Raw genomic sequence first — 23124 nt, forward strand, 5'->3', positions numbered from 1 at the left:
AGCCAAGATATGGAAACAACCTAAGTGTATGTAGATACACACACATACACAACAGGATATTTATTACTCAGTCTTAAAAAGTAAGGAAATCATGCCATTTTCAATAACATGGATGAATCTGGAAGACGTTATGCTAAGTGAAATGAGCCAGATACAGAAAGACAAATATTTCATGATCTCACTTTCATAAGGAATCTAAGTGTCAAACTCATAAAAGCAGAGAATATAATGGTGATCCAGGGACTAGGGGGTGGAGGAAATGGGGACATGTTGGTCATAGGGTAGCAAGGTTCAGCTGCAGGATGAATAAGAGGTTCTAGAGATCTAATGTACAGAATGGTGATTGTAATTAATATTATATCGTATACTTGAAATTTGTTAAGAGAGTTGATCTTGAGTGTTTCACTACACACACATATGCAATCATAACTATATGAGTTTAATTAGCTCAATTGTGGTACTCATTTTACAGGGTATATTGTATATCAAGTATCACGTTGTATACCTTGAGATATATCATGTTTTATTTGTCAAGTATACCTCACAGCTGAAAAAAGAATAAGTAAAAATCAAAATATAAAAGTGGAATAGTATTCATAAAAAAGAATGAAAAATTGTGATATGAGAAGAGGCAAATAAAAAGCACAAACAAGTGAGTATGAAGTAGGATCTACTATAAATCTAGAAGAAAATTATTGTCTGAAATAAAATACCATAATCAAGATAAAGTCTAACAAGACAGTCAGAGCAAATTAGTGAATTAAAAAATGATACTAATGAACTCACCTACAATGAAGCACAGAGAAAAAATTGGAGATAAGAAAATTTGATTGAAAGGTTCTGAAATGAATCTAAGGGAATTTCAAAAAAAATAGAATAACATACGAGAAATATTCTAAGAAGTGATGGCTAAAAAGTTTTCAAAACTGAAGAACATGTGTCTTTATGACTGAAAGTACAGTGTAAATAAAAATAAATTCATAATGGCTGCAGAGATTCCTCAAAAAGCCCAAAACAGACTTACCATATGATTCAGCAATCCCACTCCTGGGTGTGTATCTGGAGGGAAAACAAATTTGAAAAGAGACTTGTACCCTAATGTTCATAGCAACACTATACAATAGCAAAGACATGGAAACAACCCAATTGTCCATCGACAGATGACTGGATAAAGAGGTTGCGGTGTCTGTCTGTCTGTCTGTCTGTCTGTCTGTCTGTCTGTCTATCTATCTATCTATCAATCTATCTCAGCCATAAAGAATAAAATAATGTAATTTGCAACACGGATGGACCTAGAGATCGTCATTCTAAGTGAAGTAATCCAGAAAGAGAAATAAAAATACCATATGATATCACTCATATGTGGAATCTAAAAAAAAGAAAAGAAAAAAAGAAGACACTAATGAACTTATCTACAAAACAGAAACAGACTCATAGACATAGAAAACAAACTTATGGTTACCAGTGGGGCAAGGGGGTGGGAAGGGATAAACTGGGAGTTCGAGATTTGCAGATACTAACTAATACACATAAAATAGATAAACAACAAGTCTATACTGTATAGCATGGGGAACTATATTCAATATCTTGTAGTCACCTGTGGTGAAAAAGAATATGAAAACAAATGCCTGTATGTTCCCATATGATTGAAGTATTATGCTGTACATCAGAAATTGACACAACATTGTAAACTGACTATACTTAAATAAAAAAAGAATATGAAAACATACGTATGTATGTATATGTATGACTGAAATATGTTGTACATCAGAAGTTGACACATTGTAACTGACTAAACGTCAATAAAAAATAAATAAAATATTCATATCAACATCTATAAAACTATACAAACACCAAGCTAAAGAGGAAATCCTAATACTTAACTAGAGATTTTTTCAAAGTGACATATAAATGACATATAAATATGTTGACAGCTGGACTGTCAACATATTTCTAGTTGGCAAAAATTAATGCCTGGACACAAGAGAATGATGCCTTCAAAGTGTTGAAGGCAAGTAACTATGAACCTAGAATCCCAAATTCAGCTAAAATACAATCCAGGAATGAGAAAAGGTTAAAACTCTTTAGATTCACCAAAACAAAAAAGTTTACCTTCCCCAGATACTCACTGAAAAACTACTGAAGGATATTCAAAGTTTATGATTTTACTTTGCTATAACTTTTAATTACAAAGAGGACATAATAATAGAGCAAATTTAACAATCAAGTTACTTTTTTGAAAAAGGGAAAGAGAAAAGTAAGAGAATTTAACTGAAGTGGGGAATTATGTAAATGAGGACAAAAGATGAGAGCCACAGCCACAGAGAAAATAGTCTAATATAGCAAAAGAAATTAATTCAAAGATGATTACAATAAAAAATGTTAAATAAGCTTTATGTAATGTATGTTAATTACACCATGATCCTTTAAACTATTAATATCCTCATGCATCCTTGTGAAAAGTCTTTGCCAAAATTATTTAAAGAAACTTTCCTACATTACATATAAAACGTACCCTAGAAATAGAAAAAGTGTCACAGCTATCTTTATCTTTAGTACCTGGCTTTTTACTCAGCAAATAGTAGGCAGCTGATAGTTTTCTGTTGAGTGAATATTCGCAGGAAACAAGAAAAAGAGCAATAACAAAAGACTAGTATCACTGTGCTGTAACTGATGCTGACTAAGAAGTAAAGGACATTTTACAAACTTATTGGGTAACTCACAAAACGGTTGGGAGGGCCGGGAACTAGACTAAAGACTAAGCTTCCAGAAACAATCCCCCAAACCACACTGCAGAACTGGGCTGATGAGGAAACCACAGCCATTCCCTCCAAACCCAGCTCCCCCCACAGCCGCTACTAAAATCTCACCATTCCTGTCATCACCCATTTAATAAAATGGAAAGCTTGGCAAAGGAATGGGTTGCATGCTTTACTCACTTCAGGCATGATTTCTCTCATATAGTATATATCTGGTTGGTGGAGTTTAAGTCATACACCTGCATTCTAACTGCAGGGGAGGCTGGAAATTTGATTCTGGCTTCAGTGCTGGGGAGGAGGTGATCATAATGTGGGAATGTCCCCAAACACAGAACACTTGTTCATAAGATACAAGCAGCCACAGACATGACAAATGTCTGCAACAATATACTTACAAAAATGAGAAAACGTACTATAAAATTCCCCACCTACATCTATGTAGCAAGTACTATTTAATGCCATTAAGTATTCTTCCACAGTCCTATTTTATTTTATTTTATTTTTACTGAAGTGTAGTTAGTTGACTTACAAAGTTATATTAATTTCTTATGTACAGCATAATGATTCAGTTATACATATATATCTATATATATCTACATATTCTTTTTCATTATAGGTTATTACAAGCTATTGAATCTAGTTCCCTGTTCTGTGCAGTATGAACTTGTTGTTCATTTATTCTGTATATAGTAGTTTGAACGATTGTTACAAACTGCACAGCATCTCATTCTTGGGATGTACCATCATGGATTTTAGCCATCCCTTATTGTTAACTAAGTAGGTGGTTTCCAAAGTTCTGTTACAGTGGCTTAACTTTGTGAGCATGCATGATCTTTTGCTTCAGCTTTAGTGCTATCTTTAGAGACATTGTTAAATGTCCTCCACCACTTCCCTTTCACCCCACACCGTCCGGTTTACCACCCACTTACTATGGTCTCCAACTAACCAGCTTCAGAACAGGCAGCCATGTTTGGGAGCTCCGCCTTTTAGTCCACACTTCTCCTTTCCTCCCTGTTCACTGTCATAACAAGGGTGGAGCCAACCCTCACACGGACTTCCGGGACATCTTTTACATTCTGATTTTCAACCTGTCACCATTTTAATAGTCCACTTGGATAGCCATGTGTTACATTCTTATTTACTGAAAGTGCTTGAACTCGGAAAACTGAAACTCCCAGGTACTCCCTTTAGCACAAAACCTGGAGGTTGTATACTTCTGGGTGCAGTATTGGCATAAATAAAATCAGGCATTTTGGGGCTCTTCAAATCTGGTGTTATGATATTGTAAAAGTTAGTTTCATTGAGTCTCAACTTTAATTTCTAAAATGTGAATCACAACACTACGATGCCATCGGTGGGATCACAACGCTATTTACATCGCAGGGTCGCCATAAGGATTCTGTAAGATCACTCACATGGTGGACATACAGTACTCAACACACAGTAAGTGTTCAAGAAATGTCAGCTGTTAAAATTAGACATACAAAATTGTCTTTTCTGACAATTCTGAAACTTCCGTGGAAGTTTCACATCCAATATCATGGTCTCACATCCAATATTATCATTTCAATTCATTATTAATCACTGTTAACTTCCAGAAATGAACTCTCATCAGCATCAAAATTTCTAGTCTTTTGACAATCATGATGCTCCTAGGCCATCACCCCTCTTCCATCTGCATTTCTCCCGGACCCATCCTAGACCTCAAGATCTGTTTCTTATGCTCCTTCATGAAAATATATTTATCTCCCCCAAAACAATCACTATTTGTCTTTCCCTTTGCAGGCCCACCGTGTGTTCTCTGCAGTGCTCTCTCAGCCTTCTATTGGAATGAGGTCTCATCAATAAATAGGAGGCATCTACATGTCTTACCCTCCTTCCCACTACTGCTTACCCTACAGGACCAGGGTCACAGCTCACTTGTCAAGTTATTCCTACCCCAAGCGCTGAATGTTTGGGACAAACTCAACTAGTCTGAGATGAAAATTAAACTCCCGAGCAATGGAGTTCTTTGCAAATAACTTATGCTGCTTCACGCCTACTTAGAAATAGCTGGTGATTTGGATCTTAACAGCTTTGATTTGTATCTCAAATTAAACATTACCATGACTGGAAACTGTACCTCAACCAGAGAAAAGCTGAGATTCTGTTCATGTTGTATATGACCTTTGGTTACCTCTGATTACTTATCTGGAAAAAAAATAAATCCCTTTCTTGTAATCCCACAGAACATTTTTTTCAGAATATCCTCTTATTAAAATAGATACAAAGAAATACACATGTATATACACCACATACACATAGATCTTTCTCAAAAGTAATACATGAATATATTCTCAAAGTAAAAAAGTTTTAAATTACATAGAAACCAATAGGGAAAACAGCAAAGCTTCCTCTTCACACATTCCCAATTATATCTTCTCAAATGAGGGGGAAATAACTGTTAACTCTCTTCAAGTGTCCCCTGCCTATGCAATAATTCACTTTCAAGTCTTTCTGTGTCATTAACCCAGAACTCCCACACCCTCATGCTCCTGTGCCCTGCTAACCACGACCTCCCTTAAGGGTAACTCTCGAAAGTTCTGAAAGTCTGATTAAAGAAGGCATGATGGGCAACAAGGGTTTATGCAAAGTCCTGATCATGTCTCAGGAAGGATGCAGCCTCCTCCACCAAAAAAACAGAGAGACATGGAATCAAATACTGAAGGCTGCTGGTGTGCAGAATTTGAGGCTAAAATCAGTTTTTTTCTCCACCCAATTTTCTTCATTATCTGTCACAGAATATTAAACGTTTTGCTTAGGCTATTCTTGGCAAAACTTTCTGCTTATTCCAGTTTGAAGTCAACATGGCAGGAGGTGCAGAAACAGCTGAGTTGGGTTGGCTCATTCGAAGGTGGTTCCCAGAGCGGTACCCTGCACCCAGAGCTGCTTTATCAAGGAAACTGACCGACACGCTTCATCCTCCACTTCCCTCTGCTTGTGGTCAGCACAGATTTAATCAGCTGGAGACCGAGGCAGAGAGTGAAGGTAGTAATGGAAACTGTAAGGCAGGCATGGTCTCTAAACATATGCGCTTTTGTTTCAGTGGATCAGCATCATGGTCTAGTGTCTGTCGGGTTGCATGGCTGCGTGTCGGTCCTGCTGTTCCACAGGGGCAGCCTCCAAGTCCAGTCAGCTTCAGTCACTACCACACTGAGCACCTCTCCACAAGGATGCTAGCTCTGAGAACTGACGCTGTGTAATGCTTCCATGAGCACTAAGCATGCATCCAAGAAACAAAACTGAAACATTCTGAGTCATATGTCAGAATCCTGTATCCTTACAAGAACACAGGGTGATAGGGACAGGGGAGAGAGGCAGAATTCAATGGTCCAAACATGTATCTTTGAAAAGACTTCTAATGGCTTAAGCATAATCCCAAAGACATTGGAGGAAAAGGCACAAAAATCTCTCAAACAGAAAGTATTTTTAATTTTGGTAGGAAAGAAGATGAATGTTGCTAGTTAAAATGCCCTGGGATTATTTTAGGTTTTCATATACTGTAATTAGTTTAGTTTGGAAATCTGAGGATGAATAATATTGTTTTTGTCTAATGGAAATGGCAGAAACAGAAACCCTGAAACTCAAATGTATGTGCAATATGCATATATACACACCCACATGCACACACACAGTATATTTTACACACCCACCTGGCCAGTTCAGATCTTCTGATACAGCCAAATATATTCAGGAGAAAGCCAATGGCAAAAAAAGTACCCTCCCCCATCCCAAGGGGACTCTAAGTAAAAAGAGATTTGCAGAAGAGACAAGTAGGGAGAGGCAGGGGATTCATCACTGCCCAAGAGACCGTATGTTATCAAAACAGTAGAAAAGGCTTAAAGGGAGTATTTAGAAGAGTACAATTTATCACACTTCCCACGATGACTGTCTCAGGAGAACTTCCCCAGAGCATTCTGCAACTCTGTACAATAAACCCGTCGCCCCACACAACTGTGTTCCACACATCAGATACAGCTTGCACTGTGACATTCCCAGTGATGTCACTGATGTGTGCCTTGGTAGCAGGGCATGGTTACCATCCTGAATGCAACACGTTGAATAGGCTTTGGAAGGAAAAAGGCCAGTATCTGATGATTAATTCCCTGTGCCCTGCCCGCACCTCCAGCTCTGGTCTAAAATGTGCCTGTTCACAGAACCAGGAGGCTAAAAAAACAAACAACAAAAAAAAACCCTACCTCAGTGTAAAGCCATTTCAGGCAGATGAAACCCCCTGAAAGAGACAAAGAACCCTCCTATGAATTGTAAAACCTTATCTATGCATTGTGCTAGCCTCTAATGCTTGAGTCCAGGGAAAAGAGCAATTCTTTGTTCAGTGTTTCAAAAGACAGGAGAAGGGGGTGAGGATGGAGACAAGGTGAGGGTGGAAAGGAGAGGGAGGAACACTATTTGTACAAAGCAAGAACTCTGTCTCAACCATCCACCCATCAGTCTAGTTTTCTGAACACTGTTCCTCTATGCTCACATTGTACACGGTATGATGAGGTCATGAAGAGAGGACAGATCAGAGTCTGTGGTTTAGAAGCTTCTACTGCTGCCAAGGAAATGAGACTCATGCACATTAATGTATCAGGAAAGAGAACATTGGTTTTCTGTTTATTTATTTCCAATCTCATTCCCCTCAAGGATCTGTGATCACTTACAAAAATACACACCAAAAGAAGATGATAAAATAAATAATTGAGGAAATAAAGCTAAAAGGAAGATACAAGTAGGAAAGTAATAAAACCAGAGTTAAGATTAAATAAAGAAGTGTACCCTATGCTGTGCAGGCTAGAGGTGACCGGTATGTTTGGCTTCAACTTTTGAGGACCTTAAGCACAGGCAGTAAATTGCACAGGACACTATACACAGAGCTGACGTTGAGTAAGAATGACGAGGCAACCGTTGCCAAACCCAGCTGCCCAGTGACGTCACCTGGGAATGTTTTCAAAAATTCAGTGATGGCCAAAATTCCTGGGGAAGGTGGAGAGGAAGAGAATACCAGGAATCTGTATTTTTAAAAACCTCCCTGAAGTGATTATGATGCTGTCAGCCTTCAGACTGGGAACCACAGCTGTAGGGATTTAGAAATGGAAAAAAATTCTCCAAAAATCAGATTGCAAGAATTATGGAGGATGGGGGGACTCAGGCTGAGCCTCTAAGTCTGAATGAAGTTTAGAGAAGTGGAGATTCTAAGAAGAACTTCCAACAGAGGTAAGGGCATAGGCCAAATCACAGAGATAGGAAGGAGTTTAATGCCATGGAGGGGACACGCCCATCCCTTGTCACCCTGGAGGAGATGTGAGGGAGTCTTAGGACACTATTTAATTTATTCATCAATCCATTCAATATTAATCAAACCACAAAGGAATTAAAGATACCACATACACAACAAACAAAGGATAAAACTGAGTTAGAGATGAATGAAAAATATATATTAATTATCTACTGCTGCATAACAAATTGAGTGGTGTAAAAATAAGACACATTTAAGTGGTGGGGGTAGAGCTGAGTGATAGAGCATGTGCTTAGTATGCACGAGATCCTGAATTTAATCCCCAGTACCTCCATCAAAAAAAAAAAAAGAAAAAGAGAAAAAAGAATAATATACATTTACTATCTTATAGCTTCCATGGGTCAGGGATCTGAGAACAGCTTATCTCGGACCTCTGTTCAGGTCTCACTAGGTAAGCAGGCCTGAGGTCTCATGTGAAGCTTGGCATCTTCTTCTGAGCTCATGGGGCTGTTGGCAGAATTCCTGTCCTTGCATCTGTAGAACTCACGACGACTTGCTTTTTCAAGGTCAGCAGGAGAATCTCCGAGGCTTCAAATCTCTGACCTCTAGACTCCCTTTAAGGGGCTTGTCTGCTTAGGTCAGGTCCACTCCCCCCAAAAAATCTCCTTTTTTATTAATTCAAGTAAACTGATTAGGGACTTTACATTTGCAAAAATCTCTCCATCTTGGCCACATAATGTAACCTAATCACAGGAGTGACTTCCATCATGTTCTCAGGCTCTCCCTACACTCAAGCGGGAGGGAATTATACATCACGTGTGTGTATAACATGGGACTGGCCTCTTAGGGTCCATCACAGAATTCTGTCTACCGCAAAGGACAAGATGAGGGAATGAAAACTTGCAAATTTGCAGGCTATATGAGCCAACAGAGCACTTGTAATTAAACATATAAATTTGGTGCTGAACTTCCTGGCAGTTGAAGTAAAAAGGAGCCATGGGCAGACTTCTTAGTTCTCTCTGGTCAGTTCCTAGTATGATTTATACAGGATATTTTGCATGTCTTTACAAAGGAATCATAAAATGACACAGCATCAAAATAAGGTGAAAGAAATAAAATCGAGTTCGATGGAATTTGATCCAAAATAACTCTGTCAAGTAGGGATCATGTTTGTCCCTCTCCACCAACTTGCCCCAGACCATGGGGAATTGGTAATAACGGGAACAAAGTTCAATGAGGTGCCTGGGCAATACCAGGTACCATGGGCTGGTGACTGGGGAACCTGTAACAGAGATTCATCATGAAAAGGCACCAGGAGTTGCTCTAGGGGAAGTGAGAATACTGAAGTGTAAATGAACTGAAGTCAGAAATCAGAGGGATCCCACATGTGGAAGAGACAGTGGCAAAAGTTCACACCCTACACAGCCTCCAATGCGTCTTGCAGAAATGTTGCCTTGATCTTGCACCCTGGCGAGTGTTATCTGGCCACCACCCTGTGCAACAGCTTTCCTCCAGGGCATATTACAGACACCCCTTCACCTCAGACAGAGCTGATCAAATGTCTCTGCTTTGCTTTCCAGGGCTCGCAATTGGTTCTAAGCATTCAGCACAGAAAACTGTCGACCTGTGTTCCATTCATGCTCTAAAATAAACTTGCAGCTGGATGAAAACTACTCTTCCTTCTTTCATCTGCTAATACATTATCTCTTTTTATGATCCCACTCAATTCCACCACTTCCTGCTCCATTCCGTGTACCTGTCTCCCTTCCTTGAATGGCCTCTCCCTCATTCAGAGTCAGAACTGACTGTGTAATCACTCCTGTTTACTCACATCTGGTCCATGGCAATGACCACTTTTAACCTCTTGCATCTTTCAGTTTCCATAGAGCTTATTAATTTAGATTCACAAAGTCCAGGGATGGAAGAGGCCTTGGAATCCTCCAGCTGACCTCCCTTCTCAATGAAAACCATCCCAGCACTGCCTGAGCACTTCAGGAGACAAGGAACTATTTCATAAGGTCCCAGTTTCTGTCTATGAATTTCCAAATGATCCAAAATTCTGCCAAACAATAGGCCACAATCACTCCTCTTTAACTTCTACCCTCAAGTAGTAGTAGAAATTAAGTAGTAGTCTCTGTAGTAAATTAAAATACCACCTTTACTTTCATATATTGTTAGTGGGAACACAAACTAGTGCAACCACCTTGGAAAACTATTTGGTTATATCTTCGAGATTCCCTGTGACGCAGCAATCACGCAGAGAGAGACACACACACACTCACACACACTCACCAGACATGGGTGTAAGTTCACCAAGGAACATGTCCTAGAATATTCACAGCAGCACTATCTGTAATGGTCTCAATCTGGAAACTAACCAAAGGCCCCCAACAGTTGAAAGAATATATTATGATAGAGTCACACAGTGGAATACTATACCGCAATGAGCATGAAAACTCTACGACTAATCACAGTAATGTGGATGGATCACACAAACCCAATTTGAATGAAAGAAAATTAGATATACTGTGTGACTCCATTTATATAAAGTGGGTGATTCCATTTATCTGAAGTGAAAAAACAGGCAAAATTAATCTATGCTCCTGGAAGCCCTCATGCTGATTACCTGAGGTGTGTGACAAAGAGGGAACTTAAGTAGGGTGCTGGTGAGATGCTGGTGATATTTCCTGATCTGGTAATACAGGTACATTTGCCTTGTAAAAATGTATCCAACATATAGTTAGGTGCACTTATCTGTGTGTATATTCTACTTCAAAAATAAGTTTTAAAATCCTCTTCCTCCTCCAAATATCCAGAATAAATCAAATTTCTTTAGCCATTTCTCATAAATACAGGTTATAGAATGTTCAAGATCCTAGCCACCTACTTATAAAACCTTTTAATTTGGCAAAGCTCTGATCATTCACTGGGAATTTAATCAGTGTGCTTTAAATGTCCCACATGACATTAACTCCTTTCCTCCAAGATGCTGTGAACTCCATAAAGACAGGTATTTCTCATTTGATTTTCTAGCAGCATATCCATTCAGAGTCCATCATATGCTCAGAAAATAGTTTTTCCCTCTTCTTCCTTAGCAGATAAAACAGATCAAATTTCCATGGGGTCTATTTGATTAAACAACCTAAGTATTGTCTTCCATTTTTTTCTCGAACTAAAAGCTGAATACACATTTTTCTGGTGAAGCTAATAATTGGTCTCCCCCCTTGAGCTGACCTAAGGATTGACCTTTTGCCCTGATTTATGAGCCATTTTCAGATGTTTCCATATGGCGAGGTGGGGACAATCATGAAGCAGACCCCTCTAAATCACTGATTCAGTATTTCTCACTTCCTTTCCTCTTGTCCTCATCAGCCATAAATTGACCTTGTATCTGAATCCCTTCCTGATAATTTTTTCTTCTCAAGGAAAAAACATACTAATTTGGACACTGAGAAAGCAGCATTCTTATTCCTGTGAAGTTACTGGCATCCTTCTTCTTGATGGGCTGAAGAGAAGGTGAGATCAATGGGCACCAGAACACAAGCCACATATCTAAAGTAAAGAAAGAATCCTGGGTTCTCAATAATGGAATGAAAATAATGCTTTCGGCGTTGATAAGGCATCTGCCTGATAACATATCTTTCCAGAGCAGATACAGCCAAGGAACTCTGCAGACATTCACATCATGGAGGTGGTTTTCCTCTCTGCTCACATGCTCATTTGCACACTTGGCACCTGGCATGCTTGGTTGCTGCACAAGGTTTGCCAGATTTTCTTTTCCCACTTTGCACAATTTTTTTGAGAGGATATTTATGGGTGTCAGTCACTTCCATGGACAAATGGTAAATAGAATGTCCATTTTCTTAGCCACATTCTTATTCCTGTCACCCAGCTGCCTTTATAACCAATGGTTCAGTCTACAGAAGCACAGCTTGTGCCACCCCATCTTAATATAAATAGGTAGATATATAGATAGCTAGATAGCTAGATAGACAGACAGACTGACAGACAGATCGATAGATACATAGATGAGGGAGAGAGAGACGACAGATACAGAAAAGAGAGAATGAAATTATGAATCTGCAAAGATTCTTACCAAGCCCTCTGAGGAGCTCTCTCTAGAAAATTGAGGACACATGTCAGTTCTTTATAAAGACCATACAAAACAGAGAAGGAAAATCTAAGAAAGCTACTCATGCAGAAACTATTTAATCAAAGAGTAAAGACAATTATAACATCTGTTAATCTTCTGTGGAGGTTATAATTAAATGCTCTGGAGAAACACCCTTTCACGGGTGATCCTTTAACATCTGTTGTGAAGACGCACAGCCTTGTGCAGTGACGAATCACTTCGGCACTTTGGGAAAAGGGGACTTCTGGAGAACTCAGATGCTGTGAGGGACCTCCTGCTCACAGCCCAGACCTGCGCCCACTGTCCTGGGCGAGGGGCCCTGCTTTGAGAGCTCTGCATAATTGTCTTTGCTGTGAGTCAGACTGTAGTTACTGCATGTTAAGGAATAACAGGATCACAGAGCCAGAAATGGCCTTGTGACTATCTGATTCCGCGCCCCACCCCACCGCCTTCGCTTTGCAGATGGGGCCACTTGACCCCATGTTCCACAGTGGGCTGGTGGCAGGATTCCACAAGCCGGATTGTTCAATTCTCTGTCTAGATCTCACTCCACTACATCATGCTGCTTGCTCTTTCAGTTTCTCTCTTATTTGGGCTTAGAGTTCAGATGTGTCCGTTAATAGAATCAGCATTATAATAAAGCCCTAGGATATCTGAAGTTTATGGAGAAGGAGGAAGCTGAAATGACTCCCTTCTCCATTGCCTGGTCCATGCCAATGAGAAACACTAACCAGCAGCACTTCTTTACTTGGCATTCCGGAGAGCAGGAGGCAGAGGAGAAGGAAATTAAGATAAAGAAGGAGGAAAACAAACAAAGAGGATGAGAACACAGAGGGAGGGGTGAGAAGAGGGAAGATTTAGAGAGACAAGGACAGAGAAATAAAGTAGGGTAAAGAGAGAGAGAGAGATGGAGAAGAGGAAGGAGGCAAGAGGAACTAGCGAAGTGGTCCAGCGATGCAGAAAATGGACATCAATTAAGACCCCACCAAAAGGAGCCAGACACATTTTATACCCCTCCTCCTTCATAACCTGGTTCCACTGCACTTCGCATAAGTAGTTCTACACATACCTAAGACCATAGCATTTGGCAGTTTTCGCCAAACAAAATGCAAAGATGATAAAGCCAGGGGCATCACATCAACAGACAGAAAGTGTTGAGCAACAAAAAATATGCCCATATGCCCATCTATGATGTAAGAACATCACAGATGTATTCACGGCCCAGGAAGGGAGGGGTGGCAGTCTCCCTGGTGGCTGATCCGGGCTGCAAATACCGGTATGTGGCAAAATGCTGAGTAAATGGGGTTTTCGGCATTTGGCATTGGGATTAAACAAGTCCCTAGGACCAGGACACAAAGTGCTGACGTCAGACTTCTCATTTCCCTTCAGCAATCACCTCCTTTCAAGGGCCCATAATGTCTTCAATGAAAGTGAAAGTGGTCACCACGTACTGCAAGTCTAACTTTGTGCGGCACTCTGGGTACTTTATCTCGTTTAATCCTCACAACGATAAACAGGTTAATATAATCTAAACATCTGGTTCAAAGTCTTACTGTGCAGTCTGAACAAATGAACCCTCAGCACCTTGGTTTTCTCATCTATCAAATGGAACTCATAGGAACGTCTATCTCAGAGGACTATTTTGAGGATGAAATGAGACAATTTAAATAGAAAATGTCACAGGGCCAGACCCGTGGCAAGAACTCAATAAACATTAGGTGAAATCACTGTTGATAGGACTACATTTTACCAGCCAGGAAACCGAGCTCAAGGAAATGAAATAATTCTCCCAGAGTCGATGGAGATCAGCACGGAGGCTGGAACCCAGTTGTATCTAAAGATAAATGTTACATGGGCACAAGCTGTGGCCATTTGTTTTGTCGTTTTATCCCTATTAACTGACTCCAAATATCCTGGTCTTCCTAGTGCACAATATAGCCTCTCATGGAAAGGGTATCCAGAAAATTGCCAGCCCGACCTGGAAAGCATAAAGGGGAACGTTACTCAGCTCAAGACATCTTCCTCTTACTACTCCCTTGTCCTCATCAATGAGAGAGGGAAAGAAACCTTTGTCTTCATCCTCTTCTTCACTTACTGTCACACCTACAGAGACACCGTGGACGAATGCCATGAAAATTGATGCTTACACAACTGGAAGTAAACACTCACTCCCTCGTTGAAAGTTAGGTTATACAAAATCATAGAAGGACAGTACAGGAAAAGAAAACTATGACCCAGTACTGTGTTCATGGGTCAACAGACTGAATATAGTTAAGATTTTACTGTCCCCAAATTGATCTATAAATTTAATGCAACTCCAATCAAAATCCCAGCAAGATTGTTTGTAGGTACAGACTAACTAATGCTAAAATTTAAGTGAAGAGGCAAAGGAACTAGAATAGCTAAAATAATTTTGAAAAAGAACAATAACAACAAAAAGAAAGCTATAAAGTAATGTTTTGCCTTTGTGCCCTGTGTCCAAGGAATTCTGAATTCCAGGAGATTGTGTAACAGGGAAGAACAAACCTGACTCCATACTGGATCTGTTTCTTTTACTTTAACCTTTATATTCTATTGCTTTTGCTACAAGTTCATCACTAAAGGGATGTTGCCTATAAGCTTAACTTATACATAATGGCCCATCTCTGGGAACTTGCCCCAACAAATTGTCTCTCAATTTAATGGCCTGCCATGCAGTGAGCAGTACGCGCTTAGACTCGGTAACATATTGAATGTCATCAGTTGAATTATAAAAAGGGATGCTTTCAGAAGTGTAAAAATGGAGAGGAGAAAGTACTAAATTATAGCCTGAAGAGCTGATCACACCTATCTATTCACCAAATGCTTGCTGGACACCTACCATTCACCAGCCATTGTTCTAGGCTCTCAGGCTACAATATTAAATGAGATGGACACAGGTTCTGCCTTTGTGGAATTTAGGGCCTAGATGGGGAAATGTTCTTAATCAAATACATGACCATGTGTTTAATTACACTAGCGATACGTGCTACACAAAACAAGGACCTGGGGCTATAAGAGTATCCAATGAGCAGGGACAGCTTTCTTGGGGAAGGCCATTTGGGCTGAGCAGGGACTGGCCGAGTGAAGGTAGTGGGGAACAAAGAGAGATTTTGGTGAGCAGGACAAGTTGAAAACAGGCCAGTGAGTAGGAAGAGACTAGCTCTGAGCTAACCCACTGACTGACTTTAGAAAAAGACATCTCAAGTCCCCCTCACCTCTATCTGTCACTAGAACATGTCACGATGGAGAAGTTAATGATGCTCTTCAGCTCTCACAGCTCCTCCCGACTCTCTTTTCCTGTGTCTGAATCAAAGGCACATCATTGCATGAGAAGATTCTGATCCAGGTGCAGGGAACAGAAAACCCATTTTGTTGTGAGTGGGGCTCATGCAAACTTGGGAAGCAGTGCAAATGTTCCTAGGATAGGGGCACCATTATTTCTTTCCTTGATATTCAACAGCCAATATCAGTTTCCCAAAAAGGCTCAGTGACCAGGGCTCCAACCCCAAAAGGAAGGTCACAAATAGATTTCATGACTTAGCATCCAAAGTCCTGGTTTGGTAGATGGGCCATTAATAATCTGCATCCTCCAATTTTCCCTAACCATGAAAATGAAAAGTTAAGACTTCTAATTTCTCCAGATATAAAGAACTATAATGCACTTTAAAAAATTACTTCAGTAATTTTGCTGCTATTAATCAGGTATCCTAAAACAATGGCTTCTTTCACAAGGTTAACTGCTGCAATTGGTCTATATGCGAAAGTTTATTCAGTTTAATAAGGCCCTCTACTGGCAATCTCCAAAAACACAAGTCTCTTTCAAATTATTTTAAGTGAACTATTTTAACTCCCAATAATAAAGTATCTCACATTTTGGATTATGGAAATCTGACCTGAAAGAATGAGAAGAAAATGAGAAAGGGAAGAAATAAATGTCATTTTAAGTGGGCCATTCATTTAGTTATTCATAAAATAACATTACATGAAGCATCATTTGTTTTCCTCTGATGAAGCTATTCTAGCTGTCAAAGGTACTCAGAAACAAAGGCTATTTCTTATACTAAAATGTATCAAGTATTCATGGAACCATAAAACTAAATTATGAGTGTTATTTACAAACCCCAATAAACCAGATCGTTTCTGACCATTTACCTCCATGTGAGTAGTTGACTATAATTAGAGTAAAAGAAATGTTGAAGGTAGGCCTTTTAAATTGCTTTTGATACAGCAAAAACAAATAGTTAACTTCTCTCGCTTGACAATGGACTAAAATATAAAAAACCCCAAAATGATACACGGGGACTTAAGAATTTAACTATTCATATAAGAAGAATGTTTTAAAAGTAAGTCATCTTTGACACATTTGTCGAAGAGCTGTTGGAACAAGTGGGAAATTTCAAGTCTAGATTCCTAGCACACCAAGTTAATTTTTTAAATGAGGCAATTAGTAACTTTAGGAAAACTATCTTTAACAGAAAGGAAATATGAAAATAAATTATTTAATTCAACAATAAGCATTATTTATAATCATGATAAAAATAAGCACTGAATATACATGTAATCAAAATTGAGATGTCACTTCATTGGAGAACAGGAAAGGTGTGGGAGGTGTGAGAGATACATGTTGTAATCTATCATAACAGAAAATAGTTTGACATTATAATAGATATAAAAACAGTATTTAAAAGTATTACAGAGAAAGCAGCTAAAAGAAAACACTCTGAGAAGCAGGACTCGGGAATGGGTTGGGGAGAGTGTCTCAGGGGACTGCAAGACATATATATCTTCATTTATATATATGTATACATATGCAATTATATATATATAAACATTTTAGTACTATAATTCAATATATGTCAAAACATACAAATTAAATGTGTAAGCTATAAAGTTATTATTTATGTAGACATTTTAGTACTATTTGGTTTTCTAAATTACAAGCATGTGTTACTTTGATTTTTTCAAAGTTTCTAAAAACAGATTAGCACTGACAATGGAACCCATTTAGGACATATCTTTTGGACTATCCTGGATCAATGTTCTATGTTTCTAGATTCCATTTGCCAAATGAAGCAGGTACCCTTTGTGGAACAGTCTTGTCAGACACGCATCTCAACAGTAACACTTGTTCCCACGCTTCAGAACTCAGAGTTCTTCTTCCAACACCGTGATATTTACCTGCCATACTATTATCCAAGCTTATGTTCCAAAATGGGTTTGGGACTTTCTTTTTGAACTCAGTCCATTGGGTTCTTATAATGCATCCAAATTCTACTCAGAGGAATCACTAATCCAGAAAGTTTGTTTCTAAGAGGAGAGATCTGGGTTCTTGCCCTGAAAATACCAGATTAATTTATGTAACTACTGGGAAGTACCTTGTATAATCTGAATCTTCCAAACTGACATGACACACTTCATTAGACAAGTATGTAACGGGGTATAGTAAATGTTGTGGGTAATGTTCTATGTATCTGTGAGATTTATCATCTCATCTATAAAGAAAGCACAACTGAGAATCCAAAAATTCCAAATGCATTAAACTTTCTAGAATGAGAGAAGTAGAGAAAAAGAAGGCTACAAGGCATCTTGTGTTTAACTGGTTCTATGACTTGCCAGTGGTCAGCTTCAACCACTCTGGCTACTTAAACCCACTATCATTAAATACTACTCTTTCCCTTGATAAATCTTCTATGGACCAACCAAATGACTGACAATTATTTTCCTTTTTTTTTTCTTTTTAAACTAAATCCCCTGGATTACACTCTTGACCAAGCTGAACTCAGCCTATCAACACCTACACCACGAGTGCATATAATCTTGATGTTTACTCATCAACCTGGGCCAATCTGCAAAGGGATTTTGTCTGAGATTAAAACAAAAATCCCAAAGGACTGGGCATGCACTTTGAGCCTTCTGAAAGACTAGAAAATGTGAATCACCAGTTCAGTCAGTTGGCACCTAGAAGTGTTTATCTGATTCACTGCTCTGCCAGTACCATCAATCCAGCAGAAGACCAGAAAAAAAATTGAAGTTCCACCATGCGCAAAGCTCGTAAGAAAAACTGCCTTCCATGTGTCCAGAAAGCCATACAATGAAAGGTTAAGAGTATGGGCTCAGGGTTCAAATCCTGCCTCTGTCTCTTTCACCACCCGTGTGACCTCTTTCACCACCCACGTGACCTTTGCACATTCCCCCTCCTTTCTGAACCTCAGTATCCTTGCCTGGAAAATGAGTATTATGATCATAACGAGATAGCACACTCGAAGAGTTCAGAAACGTGCCTGGTATAGTCATCAGTCAATAGTGATTACGGAGAAGAAAGTTTAAATCTTCTCTGGGAGTATCCATCGAGCATGCATTCACACATCTTTTTTGTCATCATTTATTGGGAACTCACTCTATGCCATATGCTTAGCTATGCATGAGATGACAAATTTGGCGAGCGCCTGGAGGATAAATTGGATGGAAGGGGAGGTGCCGTGGGCAAGACTGTAAAGGTGTAGAGGCGCTAAGGAACACCCAAGCCCAGAATGTTCCAGTAACAGAAAGCAGCTCCTAGTAACCAAGACAGGAATTCAGCCCTGAATCATCTGAGGAACTCTTTATACCTAGGTTTGAATTTCCCCTTGGAGATGCTGATTCATTAAGTTTGGGCTGGGACATGGCCATCGGCAAAGCAAATTGTAATGACAACAGCTAATACCCATTAGTACTTAATCTAGGCCTGGGATTGTCCTCAGTGTTTTTGCTCTATTCATTTGTTTAATCCACCCCACACTCCAATAAAGTAGGCACTCTTATCAGCCACATTTTAAAGATGAAAAAACTGCAACAGAAAACTTAAGCAAATTAACCAAGATCATCAAGCCAGACAGTGGCAGAAGCAGGACTTGAGGCTGTGCAGTCTGGCTCCAGAACCCAAGTCTCCAATGGCTCTGCCAGGCTGCCCCTCCACCCACAACAGAAGACACAGGTGAACTGTCAGGCCAGGAACCTCTGGGACAGACACACAGTACATGTGCGGGAGTCGAGAGAAAGGAGGCAAGGTAGATTGCTGGCATCACATCAGGAATAACCGTTTGCAGGCTGAGGGGTCTGGCATTGAGGGCCTTCAACCACAAGGAAAAAAGAATTCCAAGGTACTCAGCACACCTAAGAGCAATTTTGTTGTGCAGAGACATGGGTGTTTGATGCAGGAAAAGGGATACTTAAAATTAGCAATTCGCTCACTTATTTAATATTACACATTTAATCACTCTGTACTAGGTGCTGTGGATATAGGAAGTACTGAAACATAACCCTTGCTTTTGATGGAAAGAAGTACTAACTCTGTGGCAAAGAGCTTCAGATCCACTGCGGAAATCAGCCCAGGATACTGTGAGGGTCCAAAGAAGAAAATCGTCACTTGACTTGAGGAATCCACGGAGGCATCCCACAGGCAAGGGTGTCAGGCGCAAGGAAGATTCCATAGAAAGAGAGAATGCAGGGTGTTAGTGGAATCTAGTTGAAAGTTAGCATCAGAGGTCCAGGCTGCAGTGAGAGAATGAAGAGGGAGGAGGAATCAATGAGAAAATGAAGAGAAGTTTCCACCGCCAAGAGGGGTGCCAGCGTGAGAGGGGGGAGAAAAGTAAAGCGCAGTGGATAAAAGAAGCTTGAGATGCAGAGGTAAAGCCGAAGCAGCCTATGTCAGAGCTGGGAAGCACCTTAGGCCTCTCTACCTGCACCTGATGCAAAAGCGCCTTCCGTACACTTCCACTGCCCGAACCGTCCGGCTGGCCCCTAAGTCAAAACCTGTCAAATAATCACACAGTCCTCTTGGGTTCTCTAGCAAAAACAATGAGGAACAGCGACAGTAAGAAACATACCCACAGTCAAAGACAAAACAGGAATGTTCTCTTTACCAACCACCTTCATCGATCTCCACAGCTTCACGCAGCCCAGTTCCTGCAAGAAGGTCTAATAACCACGTATGGGTCCTGTCGCTTCTAGAACCTGGAAGAACTGAAATGCGAAGTGCATGCTGGGATGGGCCCGGGAGGCTGAGTTTCTAGTTGGAACTCTGCCAACAACTTGCTGGGTGACTTTGGACACATCATTTCCCCTCCTTGTGCCTCAGGTTTTCTTCTGTAAAAAGTAAGCTTTGACTAATAGTTTGGAAACTGTTTTAGTATCAAATCCCTATTTTTTTTCCAAAGTAAAATTCACAGAAAGCACTGAGCTTTCATATATAAAACATATCCAAAAGAGTGTGCACTGATGCAAAAATGTGAAGCTGACACACACACAGGAGGAGGCTGCCCACCTTAGAACTCCATAGAAAACAGCAGAATGGTAGGACCTTTCAGGCACTGGCTTCTTACAATTCTCTGAAACCAGAGAAAAGGGGAAAGGCTATGAAAGCTGTCATTGCTCTTGTGGGCTGCTGATGTCACAGTTGAATCGAGGACCAGCCAGGTCTCCAGGAGTGAGTTGTGGGGCTCACGTGCAGGAGGTAACAGACTGACAGCCACTTGCCAATCTGTGCAGCATGGCTGTCAAGTCTAGATGGCAGGCATCAGCGGGGGTTTGTTACTGATTATGAGGGGCCGAACTGCAGGCACAGGAGCAAACCCAGCAGCTAGAAGCGTGCAGCAGAAAGACAAATCCACGTGGCCCTTAAATAGTACATCCAGGTGACCCAGGGCAGCCTGATGAGAGCGAGCCCAGGTCCAGGCTGGCGGCACAAGGAGCCCACTCCTCCTCCTCCCCCAAAAAGATTCGGAGAGTTTGAAAGAGTTGGGAGGAAAGTGAAAGTGAGGATATAGACCTTACATTCCGACCTTGCTGGGTGTCCAAGCCTGAATTTTTCAGGAATACATAACTTCAGGTTTGCAACTCAGACGACAGGTCAGAACACTGGCCATTTCTCCAGGTACTTAAAGGGAAGAAATCCAGATAGAAAGGGTTTCAGTTTCAAAACATTTGTCTACACTTCCAAACTCCCTGAGAATGAATGAGCTTGTGTGTGTGTGTGCGTGTGTTTGGGGAGAGGGTGTAGGCAGCAGGGAACACGCCACTGTGAACAATATGCACATATTAGAACCTAAGAACTACAGAAAAGATCAGAGACAAAAACAAACAAACAAAAAAGCTCTCAAAAAACAAAAATAAGTTTCCCCTTTCCAGCACACAGTTCATCAAAAATTAGTCTTTATAGTTTTCTATTAAAATTCCTAGGTCAGCCTAATAGTTTTCTGTATGGTCGGTTGCTTTTTATTTTTTTAAAAAATTCCAACCTCCCTGCAGACGCAAATGAAGATCAGGAATTCAGTATCTTGTTATCATCTACCTCCTGGTGCCTGTTCTGAGACACGGAGTCCTCTACACCTACCCCGTCAACCTTAACGCACTGTAATTACTACTTGGAACAAATGCATACTTGTGGCAGCGAGAGAGCCTGGAGAAATACAGATACATCATCGTCTCACTTTGAAAGGAAAGCAAGCTGTATAAACACGAAAAACTGTTACAAGAGTTTAAAAAAAAAACCCAACAGTCTTACTTGTAGTCAGCTCTGCAGTCAACACTTATCACAGTCCTGGAGACCGACACAGGAACTGCTCTCTCCAGCTAAAAATTTCCTCCCGAGTTTATCCTCTGTTTATTTGTGAAGCATGAAAAGGCCAGGCTCAGAGGGCCGTTTTCCTGAAACAGCCGAAGCAGCAGCAAAGTTCCGGCAGCGAATTCGGAGCAAGTTTGCGGAGACTCCGCTCTCTCGGCTGCTGCGGGCTCCGTGGTTGCTCCGAGCTTGTAAATACAAGCTCCGTGGACAAAGTCCCAAATGACATCACTGGCAGCTGCTTATTGTTGAGTCTTTATTAACTGACTGTCAAAAAAGAAAGGAGGGGGGGTGGGGCGCAAGAGTATCTTTTCTGCAGCAAAAAATCAGCATCTCTGAGCGGATTCCAGTCATACATGCGTAAATAGCCCCATTGATTCAAATTTTCAAGAGCCTGGTTTCCCTCAGGTCAGATCCTTTCTCCTGAAAAAGGCAGAGAATCGCCTCTACCAACTGATGCTGGAGACACTGACGCCGTGGAGAATTTTGAGGTGCCAGCCAGGCTCTAATAAGTTGTTACCCACCTGTTTCCAGTCTGCTTCAGAGGCTCATGATTATGAATAAATGAACATTAGTTATGTCTATGTTGCCTAATAACTTTTACTATTATATATATATGTATACGTGTGTGTGTGTATATAAACCTGGCTAACATGTTTTTTTCTAGGAGGCTTGTCCAGGATTGCAACTCTTTTTAGGTATAAAGTTTTTCAACTTGAGGTAGAAGGGAGACCTCCCTGAGATACAGCCAAAATTGTTTGTGTGTGTGTGTGTGTGTGCGTGCGTGCGGCCAGAGTTTTTTTCTGAGAAGAGTGGTGAAAGCTTTTTTCAGATTCTCAAAATTATAATGACCTACATACACCACCCCCATCATGCCCAAAATTAATCCATAAATAACCTCCTTGGCCAAATGCCTCAAATAATCTGTACTGCAAGCCCCACCCACTCCCAACTAGCAAATTATAACTGGACACTTCCCCTACCATTTTACACTCTCTAAAGGAATCTCTCTTCTGTGAGCTGGTTCTTATGGTTTTTGTGGTTTTTCACCCCATGCACCTCCACCCCCACCTAAAAAGTCTACAAATCCTACACCATGTCTCTGCCATAAAGCTTGGGCACCCTAGCCCACTGTTTTCCTTCCTTCCTCTAAACTGCTATAATGATGCTATTTATATTTATTTGCTGCTTTTTATATACTGACTTGTATTTTTAGCTTGTTTTTTAGCCATCTGTGTTCTGTCTCCCCAACTCAAGTTGAAAGGTCTTTGAGGGCAACCATTGTGTTGTGTTACTTGTTTATACCTAAATCTCCTGCCAGAGTGAATCGTAAGCA

General features: G+C 40.4%; 1 protein-coding gene across 4 annotated transcripts in view; it reads right to left on the minus strand.

Annotated features, from left to right (window-relative positions):
- Positions 1-23124, minus strand: part of NCKAP5 (NCK associated protein 5) — a 912592-nt gene that overhangs the window by 803534 nt on the left and 85934 nt on the right. Inside the window, exon 1 of one of the 4 annotated variants that reach the window (XM_072960865.1) lies at positions 21732-22070. The exons of the other annotated variants lie outside the window; for them this stretch is intronic. The gene's annotated coding sequence lies outside the window, so the exon portion shown is untranslated. Of the gene's footprint in view, positions 1-21731; positions 22071-23124 lie in introns of those variants that run through there. 4 annotated transcript variants of the gene reach the window in all.

The sequence above is a fragment of the Vicugna pacos genome, chromosome 5 (genome assembly GCF_048564905.1).
Source record: "Vicugna pacos chromosome 5, VicPac4, whole genome shotgun sequence".
NCBI classification, from domain to species: Eukaryota; Metazoa; Chordata; class Mammalia; order Artiodactyla; family Camelidae; genus Vicugna; species Vicugna pacos.